Here is a 22,209-nt window from a genome sequence, read left to right as displayed (position 1 = left end):
CTATCTAACTCTCCATCTAGAAATGGTCCTTGGTTTTAGTTCACCTTACTCTTTATAGAAGTGATAAACTCTGATACTTCACAAGAAAGATTGTCTTTTCTCAAGAGCCAGAATCCTCATATGCCACACTTTTCTGTCTTTGAGCCCTTTTCTTGAATATATTTTATGTTTTATGCTACCTTGAAGTGCATCTTCTTTGTTTCTATTTTACCTGCATATATACTATTTATTCTTTGGATTTATTAGTTTCACTATTTGTAATCACTCCCTCTTAGCTGAATAGAGTCACACACACACACACACACACACACACACACACACACACACACACGGCTAGTGAGACCCTCAAAAGGTCACCTCTTCCATCCTTCTATCTTTGTCAGTCCCAGCATCCCAGAAGGACAGTTGTTGCTTGTCTTTAAAAAACCAGAAGAAACTTTTCTTACCTTGGCAACCTGTTACAGGGACAATTCTCTGTGCCTTCTCCCCTAAGATGTCTAGAATATCGTCAACTACATTATTTGTTACATTTCTTGGGAACACCATGGTCCCTAGATGAATTAATGGATATGTATTCCACACCAGTGGTGATGTAACTGATTATTCCTCCAGTCATTTAAACTATAGAGATGTGATTCCCCCATCGTCTCTGTCATTTGGGGTTCTCTGACTTAGGAAATGCAGTATCCACCCAACCATGTGGAACTTGGTTGTTTCACAGAACTGGATCATAGGGTCTTAGATTTAATCTATTCTAATAGACCTTAGAGGTCACCTAGTTCAACCCCTTCTTTTTGTAGATGAGGAAGCAGAGGGCTAGAGATTTCAAGTGACCTGCCCAAGGTCACCCAGAATCAGGATGCAAAGTCAGGTCCTTTAAATTCCAAATTCAGTGCTCTTACCTCTCTCCCATATTCCCACAAAGGATAACTATCCCTTGACCAGGAACTCTTGATCACTTAAAACTTTTGCTAGAGACTTCTCTCTCCTGAAATTTGTCATAAAGAAAATAACTCTTGAGGAAAGACAGCAATTCTTATGAAGTAGCAAAGGATAAAATGACTGAGAATATCACTAATGGAAGGAATGAAGTAAACTAAAACTGAGGGCCATTGCTAGATGAAGAGTAATAATTTCAGGTTGTCCCTAGAAGAGACAAAATTTCTGTATGGTCAGAAAGTGCCATAAATAAAGCTTGTTGTTGAGAAAAGAAATCTGCTCTGCTTTTAGCTTAGCTGAAAGGCATGAAGCCTGGGCAAGGAAGTTTCCATCCTCAAGGCAATAAAAGGAGTGATAACTAATACCTGTTTAGCGTTTTAAGGTTTGCAAAAGACTAGATGCATTAGCTCATTGGATTCTTATTATAACCCTGTGAGGGGAATACCATTGGCATTTTTAGCCCCATTTTACAGATAAGGAATGTGAGGCTGAGAGGAGGTAACTAACTTGCCTAAGACCACAGTGTAAATGTCAAAAGTGAGGTTCAACCCTAAATCTCTACTGATTTCAAGTTCTTATCTCTATCTCTCTCTGTCTCTGTATCTCTCCCCTAGAAACAGGATACTTCTGAATGAAAAAGGAAAGCTTTGTTATTTCACTAGGTGGTAGGAAGAAGAATGCCACATTATTTTGGTCATCATTAAATCCAAGTAAATGTCCACTTATAGGTACAACAATGCATTTGCTTTTGAATTTTACTTTTTTGAAATTATTTACTTCCAAATAGAATACTTTGATGAATCTATGATCTCATTAATGGGGACACTTCTTCCAATGGTGCATATTGCAACTCATCTACTATTATTACCTCATCCTGTACAGCTTTCTTCCATGCCCTCCTCTAAATCATTTATGAAGAATCATTTGCCCAATGTGCTGGGTCCTTCCAGATATCTTGACACTATGTAGATACCAATGAAGCATGTGATCTATCCATTGGCTATCTCTCGCTGTCACTACATGGCAAGCCCATATCCTTTTCTAGTCAGTATTATTTCTGGTGGTATTTTTATGACATCCTTTCTGTGAAGGTTTTTAAATTGGTAATGTACTACCGCCTACTGACATTTACCATGTAATTCTCCATTGCCCTTTGAGAGACTTGCAATTTTAATTCTTCAAAAATTATACTATTTTATTATTAATAACCATAAAAATTGCCAAACAAGTGTTGATGTTGACAATCGGCTTTTGTTTCAGAGAGAAACCTGGGGTCATTAAAATATTTGCACAGTTTCCCAAATGCTCTTCTCTTCAGTTCTGGGCCCAGAAATTATCCTTCTGAAGTGTTTGTCTAAGAGGTTTATATTGATGGATCATCTCTATGTGTTGTGCATCCAATTGAATACCATAGTCCGGACAGTACATATTCTTTATCCATTTGGTTTTGCCTGTGTGGCTGGTAAGGCCAAAGCCTTTGAATGGCTATGCTTCTCATTGAGGAGGCCCTGAAATATTCTGGCGCATGATGAAATAAACACAACATCACAGAAACAGCAGCATTTAGAGGATCCTACCACAATAGGGAATTCCTCTTTGATTTGGATTCTGCCCTGGATCTCCTTCATGACAGTGGCAACCACCTTTGATGAGCATGTGTCTTCTTTGAGGCCTTGATTGTTATTAGTAATCAGGGGCTTGTCAGCACCAGAGGATATTGTTATACCATTCAAAGAACCACGTATGATTTTGACATGGGCACAGGAGACAACTTGTTGGAGATGAACCTTTTAGGTGGTATTTTGCGTAGCTAAGTCAAATGCTTTTTAAACATTTAGGACTTGGGTGCAAGTTAAAAGTCACAACAAGAACTGTTTCTGCTGTGTGGTAAGGTGACTGAATATCACCAGAATTCCATAAGTCTTCTGCATCATTCATTTAATTCAACAAATATTTGGCAACTATCTGATTTGTGCAAGGCACTGGAAATAAAGAAATAGATGAGGCATAGCCTCTGAAGGAGCTTCTATCCTAATGGGGAGGTTGATTTGGAGAACACATAATCTACACCAAGGACTCTTTTGCAGGGCCTTGTGACTTACCTTAGTTTGTTTTTCTCATTCATTCATTCTTTTATTTATTCAGCAAACATGTATTATGTACCTACTATATGCGTGTTATTATGCTAGCTATTTTTTCAGCTTATGCCTAATGCTATTGTCATCACAAACTAAGTAGGGCCCAATCTCTGAAACAATGTTAGAAAAGTCTTTTTTTTTTCCTTCCCTATTGGAGCTACTGATTCAAAGGGAAAGACTGAAGACAACATAAATTTTTTTTAATTAGTTAGTTTAAATAAAGACCACCCTCCTAGAATGAGCTATTTTTAAAAGGGAAAAAAGTACAAAGGCATATATAAGAAATTACACAAAATTAGGGAATAGGGACTGAACATGTGATTTCACTAGTAAAGCAAACTCCCTAGAGGAATCTTCCTCTTCCAATGTATTCAATGCCTCTGAAACTTACTGTCTTAAGAGAGTTGCTGGAGGTTAATCACCTTGCCCCAGAGTCACATATCTGGTAAATATATATATATATATATGTATGTATGTATGTATATATGTGTATATATATGTCAGAGGTATGACTTGAACCCAGGTCTCCCTGGCTGTGGGACCAGTTCCAATACCATGCTCTTTCTACTAGACAAAATTACCCTATAAAATATACTTATTATGATAGTTAAATTGCTGGAGGCTACCCATGACCTTTGGCAGAACAATGGGGAAGGAATCCAGCCCTTAGAATGGTGGCTGACAGCTTATTTACCAGTATGAATTAGAGTCATGTGGGGAAAAAAAGTTGGTGGGCCAACTGCAAATCCTATGGTTTTTTACCAGGGGAGAATAGTATCAGGACGAAGGAAAGGCAATGAGAATATGATTATGCGCTAAAATAATGTATGATATGAGTTAACTTCAGGAGGGAAATGTGATCTATGGTTGAAATAATATGGAAATTATTTTGTAAAACAATAAAAATATAAAACTACATACATTTATGTTCATATATAATATACATTTATTGATTTTGGAAAGCAGCAAGACTTACCATAGAGAATGAATGAATGAATAAAAAGCATTTATGAAGTGTTTACTGTCTGCCAGATCTTGTGCTGTCCTGGGGGTACAGATGTAAACAGCAAGACAGTTCTGCCCTCAAGGAACTTACATTCTAATAGGGGAAAACAACATCTACTGGGGAGTGGTGGTAGAGGGGAGTGTTTGGACCTGGAAGTTCGAGGAATGGTGATTGAAGTCATAAGGCAATTTGATTGACAGGTCCTTTCCAGAAATGGTAGTAGTGATTTGATTACTGTTTTCAGAGACAGAGTTGGAAAGGGATGTGAGGAATGTCAATGGATGGATGGCATAGAGATAGCTAGAGATTGAGGTTGGGCGGACCTGGTACCAGGCAAGCTAGGGTGAATGGTCACCAATCAGAGTCTTAGGGTACCCAGGGTGAGAAATTGAGTGTCTTTATGCGGAGAAGTCTGGAGTAGCAGGCAGCATGGCATGGAAAATTGTATGAAGTACATTTTTCTCCTTTTTTGTCTTTTTTCTTTTAGGGCATTGACACTCAAGATTTTTAAAGGCATAGTATATTTTTGCAACTAAAAGTGTATTATCTCTTGGCCCTTGTCCCTGTGCTGAATGAAATTCGGATGAGGATGGGATCTGACCTGTGGATCAGAAGTTTGTCAAAGCCTTGCTCTAAGAACACTCCTTTTTAAGACTATTACTATATCTTGGTATATACGTGCCCATGTGATGGTAAGTGTTGCATTACTTATTCATAGTATCGATACTAGTAATAAAGTGACATAATTAATAAGCATAGCAGAAATTAAAGTACTTAATCTAAGACAATTGAAGTCCACCTGTAGGAAAGTATAATTCGTGAGCATTCTAATTAGTTGACGTTTGGGAATTGTTTTTATACTTTATAGTTTTTCGTTTTAAATCTACATCATTTCTGTTGTTGTTGTTATTTTCTTGTATATTTTGATACTTTTTTTAAACCGGAGCTTTTTAAAAACAAAGAAAAAAATTTTCCAATGTGCCATGTATATACTAGCCTTTTCTCCCATAGTCAGGCTGCTACATCTGCCCCTTTGGATTGGGTGCTAAATTACCCTGATGGTATTTGTGGGGTGTCTCTACTCTCAGAGGCTTAAATCCCCACAAATTGTGTTCAATCAATCAATCAATTATGAACATTTTGTTAAATGTCTACTATGTGCCAGTCTCTGTGCTAAGTTCTGGAAATACAAATAAATAGTCAAAAAACAGCCCCTACCCTCAAGGAGCTTACAATCTAATGGAGTAGACAACATACAAATAAATATATGACAAGACAGCTATATACAGGATAAAAAGGAGATAATTAATGGAAGAAAGACACTGGAATTAAGAGGAGTTGGGGAAGGCTTCATGTAGAAATGGGATTTTTGTCAGGAATTAAAGGAAGCCAGGGAGGTCAGTAGTCAGAGAGGAGGAGAGAGAGCATTCCAGGCATGGGGGACAGCCAGAGAGAATGCCCAGAGTGGAGAGATGGAGTGTCTTGTTGGTAGAACAGCCAGGAGACCAGTGTCATTGGATCAAAGAGTGCTGGGGAGTAAGGTATAAGAAGACTGGAAACGCAGAAGGGGGCTAGGTTATGGAGGGTTTTGAATGAGAAACCGCGTTTTGTATTTGTTCCTGAAAGTCACTGGAGTTTATTAAGTAGTGGGGTGACATGATCAGATCTGACTAATATCCTAGTTCCATGTACAGTTATCCTTTCCATATTGTGGGGGTTATGGGTGCGGTGCCCTTGCCATCTGGAAAATCCATGTGTGTCCTCTGCTGGCTTTCATGATCTTTTTGCAAACTAACTTTTTACTTATTTTAACTTTAAACAAGAAATTGTGTATATTTATGGTATTAAAAGATAAAATACAATACAATACACATATTTTATGCACTTCTGAGTTTCTAAACTTTTTCTGTTTCATCTGCTGGCCTTTATGTGTCATCTATGGCTTCCACAAAACTCTCAAAAAATTCCCATTCAATTTTTTATTCTGACCTGTGATTTATCAAAACTGCTATGGGAAAAGTCGTGATGCAAAAAGGATAACTGTAATCACTAAGTAGCCTTTGCAAAAGGATATTTACTTCAGATAGACCAAGAATAAATGTGCAAACATCCCTTCCCCCGATGCCTTAGGAACATATTTTCCTTTATACTACTTTGGTCTCTGAGGGAGTTGGCTCAAAACTTAGATCAATTCTTACATAGTATCAGTCCCATCAAGTTCACAGCTAAAGGCATCACTTTTGCCAAATGAATCCTTGTCTCAGTTACCACTGAGCTGGGGTCCCAAATACTTCCAAAGGTCACTCCTATCTTTTCAGGGCATCATTGTTGCATTGGCTACAAAACCCTACCTGGATTTGTGGATTCCTGTGGCTCGCTCTCTCATCCTTTGGAAACTGCCAAGTTTAGAGACTCTACTCCCTTAACTTAGAATAGAAAATGGGAATACACCAAAAGGCCAAGAACTGAGATCTATTTCTCAGGGCTACATGGTTTCAGAAGAGAGAAGACACTAAAGCTTTTCCCCTTGCAATAGGATCTCTCCTTGGGGGCCATCCAAGTCCCTACGAGGGAAGGAGTTACCAAATGAGGCCAACATGGGAAGTGTCTGACTCTGAAAGGCCTTTTTGAACCCCTTCACAGCTAATTAAAAGGCTTCCTCTTTAGCGTCTGGTTAGATGATTGGAACCACTTACAGAATGTCCATGCATGCTCCAGTCTCTCCAAGCCACTTCCCTTTCACATCATCACAGCTGTCCTGAGAGCTGACTCCCAGCCTTTCCATATGGGAAAGCAAGATGGTGGTGGCAGAGGTAGTGTCTGTGCACGTGCTAGATCCCAGCTATACCAAAATGATTATATATGTAACCCATGACTCAGAACCAGCTCTGATTTATCTGTAATACTGCCCCCTCTTTGGTTCATTTATTCCTACCAATAATTTCCCAGTGGGAATCTCAGAATAGATTTCATGTTTAGGTTTCTACAGATATGTGAAAAAGAATGCTCAGCTCCTGTGCCTGCATCCAGTCAACAATATAGCCTTTATTAAGTGCCTACTATGGTGCTAGGCACTGCACTAAGCACTAAGGATATAAAGAGAGGCAAAAGAGAGCCTGCAAACTCAAGAAGCCCACAGTCTAATGGGAGAGACCACCTGAACTATATTAAGACCTGGGTTTCAATCCTATCTTGGAAACATGCTAGGCAAATGACTCTCAGTATCTCCTGACAACTCTCTAAGACTCTAAGTTGAAGAAGAGTTCTAAGTCTGCATTGGTGGAGGGAGTTTCCTTACTTGGAGTTCCCTACCCTAATAAAACCACAGATCTAGACCTCCCTTTCCCTCCTAAATTTGGGGAACAAAGGATCAACTTATGAAGAAATATTTAAGCAGCTCAGTCATTGTTGCTGGATTAAGTTCATGCCTAAGGGGAGGATGTGATACTGTGTAGAAGTTTGAAAGGTCTAAACAAGGAGAGAGAAACTCTGCATTGTGGTTCTCTAAAAATAATGAAGGGTAATGAGACGAAAGAAAAGAAGGGAAAACAAAAAAAATAGCAGGAACACAAGTTACTGTTGACCAAAGATCTTTGCATTGTTGAATGGTTTGCTAGGAAAAGAAATTATGGGGATGAGATCATTTGGGGAATATGAAACCAGATTGAGACAAAATGGATTTGTGTGTGTGTGTGTGTGTGTGCGTGTGCGCGCATGCTTTTCAATAGAGGAAATGCTAAATTGACATAGCAGTGGATTAAATGAACTGTTTGTTTTTGCCCTCATTTTGTGCTTTATCTGTGGAGCAAATAGTATATAGCCGAGACATCAGAATGCAGAAGGCTAACCTTGAAAATGGCTATGAATGATCGCTGAGATATGCCTGGAATGTTAAAAACAAAGCTCACAAATCAGGGGAAATGAGGTTTTTTTTTTTAACAAATAGTTGAGGTTACAGTAAGAAGAAGAAAATCTTAGAAGATGCAATGGAAGGGAATAGAAGTAGTGAATGAAAAGCAAAAAGCATGTTTAAAAATAAGCATTCATGAAATGCCTAAATATGGGAAGAAACTGTGATTCCCTTAGTGTGAGGAATTCCTAGTATAGGAACTTCCTCAGGCAACATAGCTTATAGACAGCTCATCTAATAATATTTGGTGGGTTAGTCCTAGGGAATTAATTACCTAAGGCATGCAGAGCCATACAGATTTCAAATGTCAAAGGTTGAGATTTAAAACCTTGTGTTCCTGACTTCAAGCCTAACTCTATCCATTATGTTTCGGTGCCTCTATATATGGCAGTTAGGGGGCACAGATAAGTACATACAAAGCTATTTGAAGAGGGATAGATACTACTACTATTACTACTACTACTGCCACTATGATTACTACTGCTACTGCTACTAATACTGGATAATGTTTATATATAGCACTTTAAAATTTACAAAACTGTTATTGCAGTCAATCCTTACAACAGCCTTATGAGCTAGGTGCTACTTTTATCCCCATTTTGCAGATGAGGAAATTGAGGCTGAGAAAGGTTAAGTGACTTGCCTAGGCTTACATAACTAGTAAATGTCTGAGGCTGGATTCAAGCTTAAGTCTTCCTAACTCCAAGATCAACACTCTATCCCCCTGTGCCACGAAAGATTACTAACAACTGGGGTACAAGTCAACCAACAATCAATCAACAAACATTTATTAAATAAACCATGTGCCACACACTATGATAAATGCTATAGTTACAAAGCAAAAATTGAAAGCATTTCTGCCTTCACAGATAGTATATTATTGTGGTGTCGGCGTTGATGAGGGGTAGAAGGATACAACATGTATCGTCATTGTTGTTCAGTCGTTTTCTATCTTCTCTGACTCTTTGTGACCCCATTTGGGATTTTCTTGGCAAAGATAGTGGAGTGGTTTGTCTTTTCCTTCACCAGCTCATTTGACAGATCAGGAAACTGAGGCAAACAAGGTTAAATGACTTGCCCAGGGTTATACAAGCTTCTAAGTGTCTGAGGCCAGACTTGAACTCAGGAAGATGAGTCTTCCTGACTCCAAATCTAGCAATTTATTCCTTATGCCTGCCTAACTGCCCCACTACAAGATGTAGATAGATAAGTCAATACAAAGTAATTGAAGGAGGAAATGAACAGTAACAAGTAGGTTATCAATCAATTTATGAGCATTTATTAAGCATATGCTATGTGCTAGACTATGTACTGTACTATAAGCTATGTACTAGGGAAACAAAAACAAAAATAAATGAACAAATACACAAATAAATAAATGAATGAATGAAACAAAGAAAAAATAAATTAATGAAATAGCCCTTTACATTAAGGAAATTCAGAAGGTCTTCAAGTTATGAACCAAGAGCACCATTATGAGTATGTTCCCATATAAAGCCCTCATTTAAATCAAAATCATTTATGGACATTCTGTAACTAAAAGATTAAAAGTCAATCACCCTTTGTGAGAGGGAATGATCTTCGAAGTTTACTAAAGTCCACATCCATACCTCTGACTTGGATGGTTATGAACAACCTCCTCTATTTAACAAAATGTTAGTAGACAAACCAGAAAGCTCTAGCTAGAATGAGGAATTTCTTGTCATTAAGAGCTAAAGGGAGTATTTGAGAAAGAGAACTGGAAAAATATAATTTAAGAACTTATAACATGGATTTGAGAGAGCTCATTCTTAATTGTCAATCTGGAGTTCTTTGAAGACTAGTTGTTGGAATGATAAGTGTATTGATTTTTTGTTAACTGATTAGAAATTCTCATAAAACTTAGTGGTTAAGAAAAATGAATGAGAGAAGCAAAATAGGATAAAAAGATGAAGAGCTAGAATAACAAAAGGGGTAACTTTAAATCTATTTTTTTGAAACTTGGAAAGTGAGAAATGAGCAAGTTATCCCAGTCTTTAGATTTCTGCTGTTACATGGGGGTTCATGGTGTTGAAACAAGAGTTCTGAATTTATAACCTACATTAAAATAGAGGCAGAGAAGACAGTGAGGAGAGGAAAAATACAGGAAGATTCTAAATGATTTGGACTGTTTAGGCATTTGGGTCCATAGTTTTCAAAAGTAACTCTGGGTGGACACATTTAAAGTAATTACTTTGGTATCATGGGAATCTGAGAAATATGTACTCACTAGAACAGTCATTCAACACATTGCTTAGGAAAAGAGTTTGGAGATCAGTGTGGAAAATTCATTGAAACTGCTAGTTCTGGGTATAGATGTAGTAAAAAATAAAAAAAAAATTGGAAATAAGGTGTTATTAACAGAAGGAGAGTATATCCAGACTTCATCTGTAATACTGCATGCTGAAACTGGCTGCCTTTGGTATATAGTTAATGAAGTCATATTTCCTTCTCTCTGGGATGTCAGACCTCAGCCTAGAGAAGAGTAGGGTTTAGGGCAACAAAGAAAAGAATTTCTGAAGTCTTAGGGAAAATGGTGTTAGGTAAGATAATCAGTGTGGCCTCTAGGTGGCACAGTGGATAGAGTGCTGAGCCTGAAGTCAGGAAGACCCATCTTCCTGAGTTCAAATCCAACCTCAGACACTTATTAACTGTGTGACTTTGAGCAAGTCACTTAACCCTGTTTGCCTCAGTTTCCTCGTCTGTCAAATTAATTGGAGAAGAAAATGGCAAACCACTCTAATATCTTTGCCAAGAAAACCCCAAATGGGGTCACAAAAAGTTGGACATGACTGAAACAATTGAACAACAAGATAAGTAGTATAGTAATGGAAAGCTCCCTCTTCCTGGAATCAGGAGGAGCTAGGTTTGAATCTTGGCTCTATTGTTTACACCCTCTGTGACCATGGGCAAGTCTTCTGTTTAGCCCTTAGTTCTTTCAACTGTAAAATGAGGGATTTAGACTAGATGATTTTTCTAATGGCCCTTTTAGCTCTAAATCCAGTGACTTTCTATTTTGTACTAATCCTTCATTAGAAAATAGAATTGTTTAGCACAACCAGAGACTTTCACACCAGCAAGAAGTCCTTAAGTAAGTAAATAGCCAAAAAATTTAATAGATAGACACATGGTGTCCATAAGGCAAACAGAATGAAAACTTTAGTTCTTTGGTAGCAAAATAACAAGGTGGCTATAATTTCCCATGGAAACAACCATTGGGTGAGGTGACCACCACTGGTGGAATAGGAGATTTGGGGAAAACATTTTTATATGGGCTCTAATAAACATCTGGAATAAGTTATCAAGAGAGGCAACTACAGCAAACATTATAAATTATTTCAAGAGAAATCTCGAGGTTTTCATAAAGAAGGTGGTGATGGAGTGGGATGGTGAAAAAGCAGGCAGGTGGGATTAAGATCAATCAGAAAAGGCAGCTGTATGAACTGGATTTGTTCCTTGTTCTAGTATTTACGTTCCCTTAACCCTCTGATGAGGGGTTCCTTTTGATCCTTACTTCCTGGCTGCTTTATGTGTTTGCCTTTACAACTTCTGAGTATGGCTCTTTGATTTGGCAATCTTTCATATCCTGAGTATTTGCCAATTTTTTTCTCAAAAGTGTTTTAGCTATAGCTAGAACTAGGTGAGCAAAAAGATACCCAAATTATAATGCGTCTACTCCTGTTTCTGTATTTTCCACCATCCTTCTTTTCTTTATTCAAATCATCCCTTCCTTCTCTCTACTTTCCTTTTTTTTTCTTTAAGGCAATTGATTGTCTTTTAGACCATAAGGAAATGTAATTTAAAGAGAAAAAATCTACTATATGATGACTCTCTCCAGACCTCTGACTGCTTTTCTCCTCTACATCTAACATTCTATTCTCTTGCTTTTATATTTTACTGGTCTATATTCTTGGTGAAGGAAAAGAGCTTTTGATTTTGCATTTTTTAGCTTGGTTTATTTCAGCAAGCATTTAGTTATCTACCACATGCCAGACACTGTGGTACGCAAAAGACAAATCAAAGAATATCTACCGTCAAGGATCTAAAATCCCACTGGGGGTTGCAACCTCTACACGAGTAAGTAAATATAAAATACATGCTAGATAAATGAGAGGTTACATGGAGTAATAGGCAGAATATGGAAGTTAGCAAGAACTAGATTAAAAGACTACCTCTGATACAGGTTGACTGTGTGACTCTTGGTAAGTCTTTCTCTGTTCTAGTCAACTCTTTATTGACTATAGTTGCTGACCAGTTACTCTGATTTGCATTGATAGAGAGTTTCTTCTCTAGGAGGTTGCTACATTCATTAAATCAAGGATGAGACCACCACTCAAAGTAATTTCTGGGAATGAAAAGTGCAATAATAGTTGGGAAGATCAGGAAGGAAGATCATATAGGAGGTAGAAAGTGGAGGGATCCCTTGAATGGAATTAAAGATTCCAAGAGGAAGAAGTGAGAAGGAGAGAGCATTCTAGGCACAGATGACAGCTTGTGAAAAAACATGGGAGTGAGAGGTGAAATGTGTATAAGGAATAGCAAATAGTAATGATCATGAAGTTCACAAAACTAATATATGGTAGATCCATGATTCAAAATAAGAGCCCACTGACCAGGAATCTCCTCCACAACCTCCCCAGTAAGCAAACATCCAGCATCTCACTGAATACCTCCAGTGATGAGGTCCTTGCTATCTTCTGAGGCTGCCCACTCCACTTTGGGATATTTCTAATTGTTAGGAAGCATTGCAATCTAAAATCTTCCTCCAATAATTTCTACCATTGTTCTTAGCTCTTCCTTCTAGGACCAAGCAGAACAAAGAAATAAACAGTGCTGATTCCAAACATGTATCTTGTTTAATACAACTGTTGTTGGAGCTATTTTTGTTATGAAAGGAACTTTGAAGATTCCCATTTGTACCCTTACCTTAAGTGAAGTCACAGAATTATGGCTTCCTGGTATGTAAAATTGGGAGAGTTCCTGGGAGCCTAGGACCACAAGCTAGAAAGAACCATTGAGATCTTTTATGCCAACATCTTTATTTTACATATGAGGAAATTGAGGTCCAGAGATATTAGAGCTGTACTGGATGGCCTCTGAGACCCCTTCTATTCCTGACATTCTATGATTTCTCTATCATTTAAAAGCCATCACAATTAGGCTCCAACCTATCATTCCAGATTGATTTCACATTACTCTCACTCATACACTCTATGTTTCTTTTAAAATAACATTTTATTTTTCCAATTACAAGTAAAGACCATTTTTAACATTCATTTTTTATATAATTTTGAGTTCCAAGTTTTCTCCCTCCCTTCCTTCCCTCCCCCCTCCCTAAGAGGGCAAGCAATTTGACATAGCTATAATTCTGTGACTTCACTTAAGGTAAGGGTACAAATGGGAATCTTCAAAGTTCCTTTCATAACAAAAACAGCTCCAACAACAGTTGTATTAAACAAGATACATGTTTGGAATCAGCACTGTTTATTTCTTTGTTCTGCTTGGTCCTAGAAGGAAGAGCTAAGAACAATGGTAGAAATTATTGGAGGAAGATTTTAGATTGCAATGCTTCCTAACAATTATAAATATCCCAAAGTGGAGTGGGCAGCCTCAGAAGATAGTGAGGACCTCATCACTGGAGGTATTCAGTGAGATGCTGGATGTTTGCTTATTGGGGAGGTTGTGGAGGAGATTTTCTGGTCAGTGGGCTCTTATTTTGAATCATGGATCTACCATATATTAGTTTTGTGATCTTGGACAAAGTGGCTTAATCCTTCTAAGTTTCAAATTTCTCATCTTGGTAGATTCCTCTTGTTTCCTATCTTTATTTCAAAGATTTAACCCAGCTCTAGTCTCTTTTTTTAAATCAGGAATGCAAAAATTTTTTTATTCTGTTAAAAATCCATATCCCCCCCTTGTAGGATTATAGTCAGTTTTGTAGGTACATTTATCCTTGATTTTAAGTCTTTTTCTTTTGCCATTTGGATTATTATGTATGATTTCCTCTAGTGAATAGTTGTTGCAGTGTAGTCTTGTGTGATTCTGACTGTGATTCCTTGCTTATTGAACTCTATTTTTCTGGCTGCTTACAATATTTTTTCCTTGACCTTGAAGGTCTAGATTTTGACTATAACATTCATCAGCATTTTAAGTTTTCTAAAGAGGTAAGTGGTGAGTTCTTCTTGTATTCTCTATTTTTACCTCTAGTTAAATAGATTTGGGAGGTGTTATTTTATAATTTATTGGACTATAGTATCCAGATTTTTAACTTGATCACTTTTTTCATGTAATCTGATTCTTAAGTTATATCTCATTGACTTTTTTCTAGGTTTTTTTCATAATAGATACTTTATACCACCCTCAACATTCTGTTCTTGACCCTCTTCTCTTTTTGCTCTTTATTTTCTTTTGCTGACTACAACAGTTTCCATGGGTTCAATTATCATCTTGATGCAGATGACTCTCAGATCTATATATCTATTCCTAGTCTCTTTCCTGAGCTCCAATACCATGTCACCAACTCTCTATTAGACATTTCAAACTGGATGTCCCAGAAGCATCTCAAACTCAACAGACCCAAAACTCAGAGCTCATTTATCTGTCTCTTGAAACCTTCCCTCTTCCCAACTTCCCAATTACCATCCCATACTTCTAGACACCCAGAGCCTTGCTGTCATCTTTGGTGCCTTACTCTCCCTCATCACACATAGCCAATCAGTTGCTAAATCTTGCTGTTTCTATTTCCACAATAGTTTTTTCATCTATTCTCTCCTCTCTCCTTACATGCCCTAGTTCAGGCACTCATCACTTCTTACCTGTACTACTGACATGGCTTCCTTTTTGTTTTACCTGATCTGTCTCTCCCCATGTCAATTCATCATCCATGTAGTTGCTAAGGTGATTTTTCCAAAAGCCCAGGTATCACCATGACACTTCACCTTACCGCAAACTCCAGTGGCATTTTTAAAAGTTCCTGGAAAGCACTTCCTCCTCACCTCAACCACTTGTAATCAGGAGTGTACTGGAGCTATATGTAAAGGCTTGTTAGCAACTGTTATATTTGTGTGAGCATTTACACCTCAGAAAGCCACAATTACTGCAAATTAAGGCTTGATGTATTCTTTTATTGATTATCTAAACTTAAGAAAGTGTTAATTATGCAGATTAAACTTGATTATGTGTGCATTGGTCAATAGATAATTTTTTCCCCCTGGAGAATCTGGTTGTTAAACATTTTCTAGCACTCCTTTCTATTGCTCTTTAAACATTGCTTGAGCTCAGCAGGAGTGTAGAAGGCTCATGCAATGAAGTTATCACAAGACTGGAGGCTTGGTGTCTGTAGGCTAATAATAATTTTAAAATAGTAACAATTATAATAATTGGAATTTATTTAGTATTTTAAGTTTTTTAAGTGCTTTATTATATCTTTGATCTCAACTGAGCCTCATAACACCTCTGCTTGTAATCCCTGATTTCCTTATTTAAGACTCTGCTCAAGTAGTACCTTCTTTGTGAATTCTTTCTTGGTCACCCCAAATACTAGGGAGGGCTTCCTTTCCCAGATTGGTCACTTTGTATATATTTGTCTTATATTCATAGTTGTACATAATGTACATAGTTGTACATTAGAATGTAAGTTCCTCAAGGGCAAGGACTGTTCACTTTTGGCTTTGTATCCCTAACATTTAGCACAGAGCCTCAAATATAGAAAGTGCTTAACAAATGCTGCAAATTGATTGTTCTACTTTTTCAGTATTTTTGTTTGGTTCTGTTTCTTGGTGTCTTCATGGAATTATTTGCTCTTTTCTATTTTTCAAGCAGTCTACTACTTGGGAAGATTTTGCACCTTCTATTCTAAATTATCTATTTTTCTTCCAAATTTTTTTTCCTGCATGCTAATTTCATTTTTTAATCTCTTGCATCAATTCATCCATCCACTCTTAGAATCCTTGTGGCCAAGATGTTCTTTTTTTTCTTACTCTGGATGGGAGGCCTGGGACCAGAACACTACCTCTGTTGCAATCCCTGGCTTCTGCTTTTGTCTCCTGGTGGCCCGGACTGGGTGCTGGCCTTGGCTCCTTTTCTGCTTCTGTCTCCTTGCACAATCACCCGCTTAGAGTAGACTTCATCTCCTGCTGTGGCCCTGACCAGATGTCTGAGATTATGCTGATTTTGGACCCTCCCAGAGGGGCTTCTGGGGTGGGATGCTTGCATGCTGTACTGTTGTCTCCTTTCCTGAGCCATCAGTCACCAGTAACTGGCCCAGTGTTATGGCTCTACAAGGAATGCTAGGCTTTCATGATGATTGGCCCCATCTTTAAACATTACCTTTATTTTTTTTAATGAGCAAATATTTGTTTGCTCTCCCTTTTAGTGCCTCTCATTGGGGAAACAAATTCTTTAACAAATATGTAAAACATATGTTATGTCCAAAAATATTTATGTCTTATTCTACACTCTGAGTCCATTCCTTCTCTGTCAGGAAGAGAGTAGTAAGCTTCCTTCTTGATCCTTGTAATTATAGTTGGGCATTGTATTGATCAGAGTTCTTAAGTTTTTCAAAATTGTTTGTCTTTACAATGTTGTTATTGTATAACTAGTTCTCTTGGTTTTGCTTCATTCACTTTGCCTCATTTCAAGCAAGTCTTTCCAAGTTTCTCTGAAATCCCCTGTTTATAATTTCTTGTAGCATAACAGTATTGTATTACATTTGTTTAGCTATTCCCTAATTGGCGGTCATCTTCCTTAGTTTCTAGTTCTTGCTGACTACAAAAATTTATCTGCTATAAATTTTTATTAACATAGGTCCTTTGTATTATGACTCCATTGGTTTGTGTTGGGGAGCTACTCACTTCCCCTGGTGTGGACTTTCCATAACCAGACAGGGGAAGACTTAGAAATGGTCCATCAGATGTGCCCACTAATGGAGTGGTGGTGGAAATATTGAGGGAACAAAAGGAGAAGCAGAAGAAGGAGACTGAGAAGGAATAGTCATAAAGGAAGGAATGAAGACAGGATAGTGGTGTCATGGAATCCAAAGAAGGGAAGCGTACCAAGAATTGGAGGGTTAATAGTATCAAATGCATGGAGACTGAGAAAAGAAAAATTGGATTTGGTAATTAGGAGACCAGCTATGGTCTTGGAAAGAGCAGTTTCATTAGTGTGGTGGGCCTGGAAGCCAGATTATAGGAGATGGAAGAATGAATGAGGAGTGAGAAGGTAGTTGAGGAAGCTGTGGGACTCTTTCCAGAAGTTTGGCAGTGAAGGTGAGGAGAGAGAGGGCTGAAAATCCTACTAGTAAAAATAATCCACAAAATCTTAAGATGATGTTTTTAGTCATATAAACGGTGCTCTATCAAATACTCATAATATTCAAGCTACATATAATGAAAAGTTTTCAAAATAGAGAGACAAAGCAACAGAGATCAAAATCATGTGGGATCAGGAGGACTTACATATCATCTCTCTTGTTCTGTCTCCTACTGGAGTTGTATCAGAGATGCTTTCAGTAAGCTTACAGAGGATAAATATACATCTTAATTTATTCAACTTACAAAAATCAGTACCTTTATTCACCTATGCAATAGTTTATAGAACACTAATTTAAAAAATTGTATCAGGATAGTGACTACTTGTCCTTGGACTATTCCTGTGTGAAGCCCATTAAAGAAAAATGAGAATGAGATATTTCATTCACCTGTTGAAAGTCTGTAGTGCATTGAATAAAGAGGGCAGAATAGTGACTCGTCACAGGACCATTTCTATTCAACCTCACTGAGAAAAATAAAATAGTAATAATAACTCATCAACAAACATTTTTAAGCACCTTCTTCATGTCAGGCACTATGTTAACACTTTGTTGTTAATTCAGTCATTTTAGTTGTGTCTGACTCTTTGTGACTCTGTTTGGGATTTTCTTGGCAAAGGTACTGCAGTGGTTTGCTGGGGTGTACAGGTGGCAGGGAAGACTAGCATCTCTGGTGTGAGGGTTTGCTGAGCCCTTCTCAGGGCTGCTCATCTACCTTTTGTGTCTATCTGCCACCCAAATCTCACCTGTGGCTCCAAGAAGCTATGGTACGTATAGCAGCAACATCCTGGTAAACTGTTTCAGCAGACAGGCTAAACCAGGTTGAAGGCAAATGATAGGCCTTAAACCTCTTGGTGAGTTAGGAGGGTGTCTACCCCAAGCATATAAAGACTACTCTTGGCGGAATGGACAGATGTGAACAATTTGTTTCAATGGGCCATAAAACCGGCAGAGGCAGGTGCTGTGGAGCACTTAGAGCTTGGTCAGACATAGAAGATGCCTTTAACCCAACTCATGGTTAACATCATCTAGTGTTTAGTACAGTACCTAGCACATAGTAGGCACCTAGTACAGTACCTAGCACATAGTAGGCACCTACTAAATGCTTATTGACTGACCATCATCTTTCCTTTACTCTTTGGGCTGTGTGAAGTTTTGATTCTTCTAAACTTGAAGGGCTTCATGATTCCCACAAGCAACTTCATCATGTAGAATACAGTCTTGAATCAAATAGACTCCTTGAGGCCAGAGATAATTCTAAAAAATTGCCTCTGACACTAGCATCTTGCCTACAGTCTTGTGCATGATATGCCCTTAATAAATGCTGATTGAGTTGGATCATTAAGAAAATACTGGTGACTTTTGTAGCTTTGAACAGGTCTGGATTATTTGAAGGGCTAATTCAATGCACAATCATTACCATAAAATTATTGTACGTTAAAGAATTTGGATGGAGTACACAGTAAGGGATTTTGTTGACCTGATCTGATGTGACATTCAACATACAAACTTTGTACATCTTTCAATATACAGGCTTTGTCTGCGATGTGTATAACCACATAATCAACTCAGGAGAACAGGGCTTTAAATCTTTAGTACTACCATAGTCAACACAAAGGAATATGTTCCCTCTCCCATTTTTGGATATACAGTAGGAGAGAATAAGGAACTGGAATGAATTCTGCTTGTATGTAGGGAAATATCAAGCTATCAGAGATATTCCAGCAGGAGTTTCAACATTGGGGATGGAAGATTCCACTTGATAACCTAAGTCCCTTTCAGCTCTAAGATTCTCTGACTCAAACCTTTTGCTTTGTTCTCTGTTGCTATTGAGTCGTTTCAGTCATGTTTGACTCTCTATGACCCCATTGGGGTTTTCTTGGCAAAGATACTGGAGAGGTTTGCTATTTCTTTCTCTAGTTCATTTTACAGATGAGGAAACTGAAGCAAACAGGGTTAAGTGACTTGCCTAAGGTTGCACAGCTACTAAGTGTCTGAGGCCGCATTTGGACTCAGAACCTCTTAACTCCAGAGTCAGCACTCTAGCTACTTCACCACCTTGTTAATAATAACAACCACCATCATACAATAACCTTGTGCCTCTTTGGTCTCTTGCTTCACAGATCCCTGATGTGATAATGATATATTTGGTATTTTTTCAGTCAAAAGAGATGCAGCAATATAGGTATTTTTAAAAAAGATAATTGATCTAGTAACTTGTAAATAGACATAGTGGTGATGAATCATGTGTAAAGAAAGGGTCATGGGACTAGTTCATTGGGAGGTTGACACTATAATCTTCCCCTGATTATTTTCATGAGGTCATTTTCTCTATTCTTGGCACGTGGGTATCTACCTATTTGCATGTCATTTTCTCCATGAATATTCATTCAATATCCAAAACTAACTAGGTTCATTCAAAAAGTTACTAGAGTCAGCTAGCTTATGGGGCATGTCCTTACAGGCCATCAATAGTATCTCTTTTTATATTACCCAATGGATAAGATTGCTGGATTTGTCGTGAGGATGACTGGGTTCAACTCTAGTTTCAGATATTTCCTTGTCGTTTTATCATGGCAACTATTATGAACCTCAGTTTTTTCCTCTATAAAATGAGACTGATAATTGTGCCTCAAAGAGTTGCTGTGAGCAAGGTGTTTTGCAAACCTCAAAATACTATATCCATACTATATTCATAATTCATTTCAAAACTTGGGCTTCTTCAACTTGCTAATAGAGAGTAGTTACAAATGATGGATAAGAATCCCTTTCAAAACCTTACCTTATCCATTGTTACCCACTATCTAACCTTTGCTATTAAAAACACCCCCCACAATAGATCTTCTAAGCAGTAGTGTGATTTATACTTTGTGAATTAAAAAAAAAGAATGCCCATCTATTAATCCACGGTCAATGATTTATCATAGGAAATGTGTTTTAAAAAAACAAACAAATATATGATGATATCTGCATGGACCACAAACCTTCCCTGAAGTAGTATCTGAATCTGGGCTTTTCCAATCATCTTTTCCTTCAGGCAATAGCTCCACTGGCCTTTTAACTGAAATATCATTGAACTTCCCTTTGTTTGGGGGAAGGGAGTAGAAGAGGATTCATTTCCCATTTTTAACTGTCATAATCCATCTTATTTTTAAATGCACTGTATCTTGGCAGAGAGGTGATAATGTTCGGAGAATAGATGATTAAGATGTAAAATTTCACATCTTCCAGAATTTCTTCTGGTGTGATTGAAAATCTCCTACTCCCAAGACTGACTGACATTGATTGTCCTAACATCACATCTGGCAGTGGGCCAGCTGTGGAGCTGTCTCAGGGCCTGCCGGTGCCTTCACATTGTCATCTGTAATTGCTCTCAGCAGGTCAGTTGCTTGTCTCAGGCAAGGGTGTTCACCAGATCCACTCCACTCCAGAGAGATTCCAGGCTTCAGAAACAGACCTAGCAAAGGCATTCAGAGATCATGATCACAGTAAGGTATTGACCTATCACCACCGAAATACTGACCTGATGTTTCTTGAAGAAGATTTGTTTGTCATAGAAGGATTTCTCAGTTCTTTCAGTGTTTCTGTGCTCAAATTGAGAAGCATTCTCTTGCTTAGGAAGGAAAAGTATTTTTTTTTCTTTTAAATGACAAAACTAATAAGGCAGAAACATCTCAAGATCTGGAGTTATAAGGAAGGAATCACGGTAGTTGTTTTTCTTAACAAACATTTGCTGCTTTGTGTTAAGATTTGACTATACAAGTTCTTCCTTTAGATTTAACAATTAGGGTTGTCCAGCTGTAAAATCGTCTGCCTCAGGAAGCCTTGGGGTCCCCCTCAATGGAGTGCTTTGAGTAGAGACTACATGACCCTGTGTCAATGTGTGAAAAGGGAGTTTCCTTCCAAGCATGAGGTATGCTAATTGGCTGCTGAGATCTCTTCTAAATCTAAATAATTTGATACTGGAACGATGCTTCTTCTGCAGTTGTCCATTTAAATTGGAGTCTCACATTGATTCCAAATCCAATCCAAAAAGCATACAGGAAACTCCCTTCGCACAAGGTACTGTGGCAGTATTGGGGAAAGAAAGTCAAAACAAAACAAAAACCAAACAACCAACAAAAAATAGCCCACTTCTTTATTCATATCAATTCCTTTTTGTCATTTATTTTCCAGAAAACATAGGGAATTACTGAAGTTTCTTGAGTTGGGAGGCAAAGAATGGTGGTGGTTGTTGTTAAGTCTTTTCAGTCATGTTTGACTCTCCATGACTCTGCTGAAGTTTTCTTGGCAAAGATACTAGAGTGGTTTGCCATTTTCTTCTCTAGCTTATTTTACAGATAAGGAAACTGAGGCAAACAGAGTTAAGTGACTTATCCAGGGTCACACAGCTTATAAGTGTCTGACGTCAGATTTGAACTCAGGTCTTCCTGACTCCAGGTTTATTGCTCTACCCGCTTTGCCACCTAGCTGCCCCCAAAGTATCGGCAGATTCCTTATTCAACTCTTTCTGTATAAAATCATTGAATCGGAGTTAGAGAAGATATTTTGGGATCATCTAATTGATCCCCAGGCCTTTAGGTGGAGCTATCCTTAGTCTGAAGAGCTATCTTTCCCCTATGGAGTCAAGAAAGTGCAGCACTTCTCCTTTTCGATCTGTTTTCAGCGCCCCCAAATCTTTATGATCAGGAAGCTCTTTCTAACTAACCAAATGCTTGATCCTTCCCTTAACACTCATTTCTTTTGTTCATTCCTTGGTAGAAATGGAGAATCTTGGCTACTGTCATCTCTATAAATAACTTTGTCTTGTTGAAAGCCTCTTTAGCCTTCTGTAGGTTGATTTCTATTCTGGTATTAAATTTTATAATCTTTTAATCATTTGTTGGTCTCC

At 37.9% G+C, this 22,209-nt stretch overlaps 1 long non-coding RNA gene across 1 annotated transcript in view; it reads left to right on the top strand.

The window, feature by feature from the left end:
- The window catches only part of LOC114037096, an 813,500-nt gene that overhangs the window by 211,534 nt on the left and 579,757 nt on the right, over positions 1 to 22,209 (top strand). Inside the window, exon 3 of the long non-coding RNA XR_003568412.1 lies at positions 4,571 to 4,775. This is a non-coding gene — a long non-coding RNA (uncharacterized LOC114037096). The remainder of the gene's footprint in view (positions 1 to 4,570; positions 4,776 to 22,209) is intronic.

Source organism: Vombatus ursinus, unplaced genomic scaffold, assembly GCF_900497805.2.
Source record: "Vombatus ursinus unplaced genomic scaffold, bare-nosed wombat genome assembly UNPS02010219.1, whole genome shotgun sequence".
Taxonomy (NCBI): domain Eukaryota; kingdom Metazoa; phylum Chordata; class Mammalia; order Diprotodontia; family Vombatidae; genus Vombatus; species Vombatus ursinus.
This window is presented reverse-complemented; position numbering and strand designations above follow the sequence as displayed.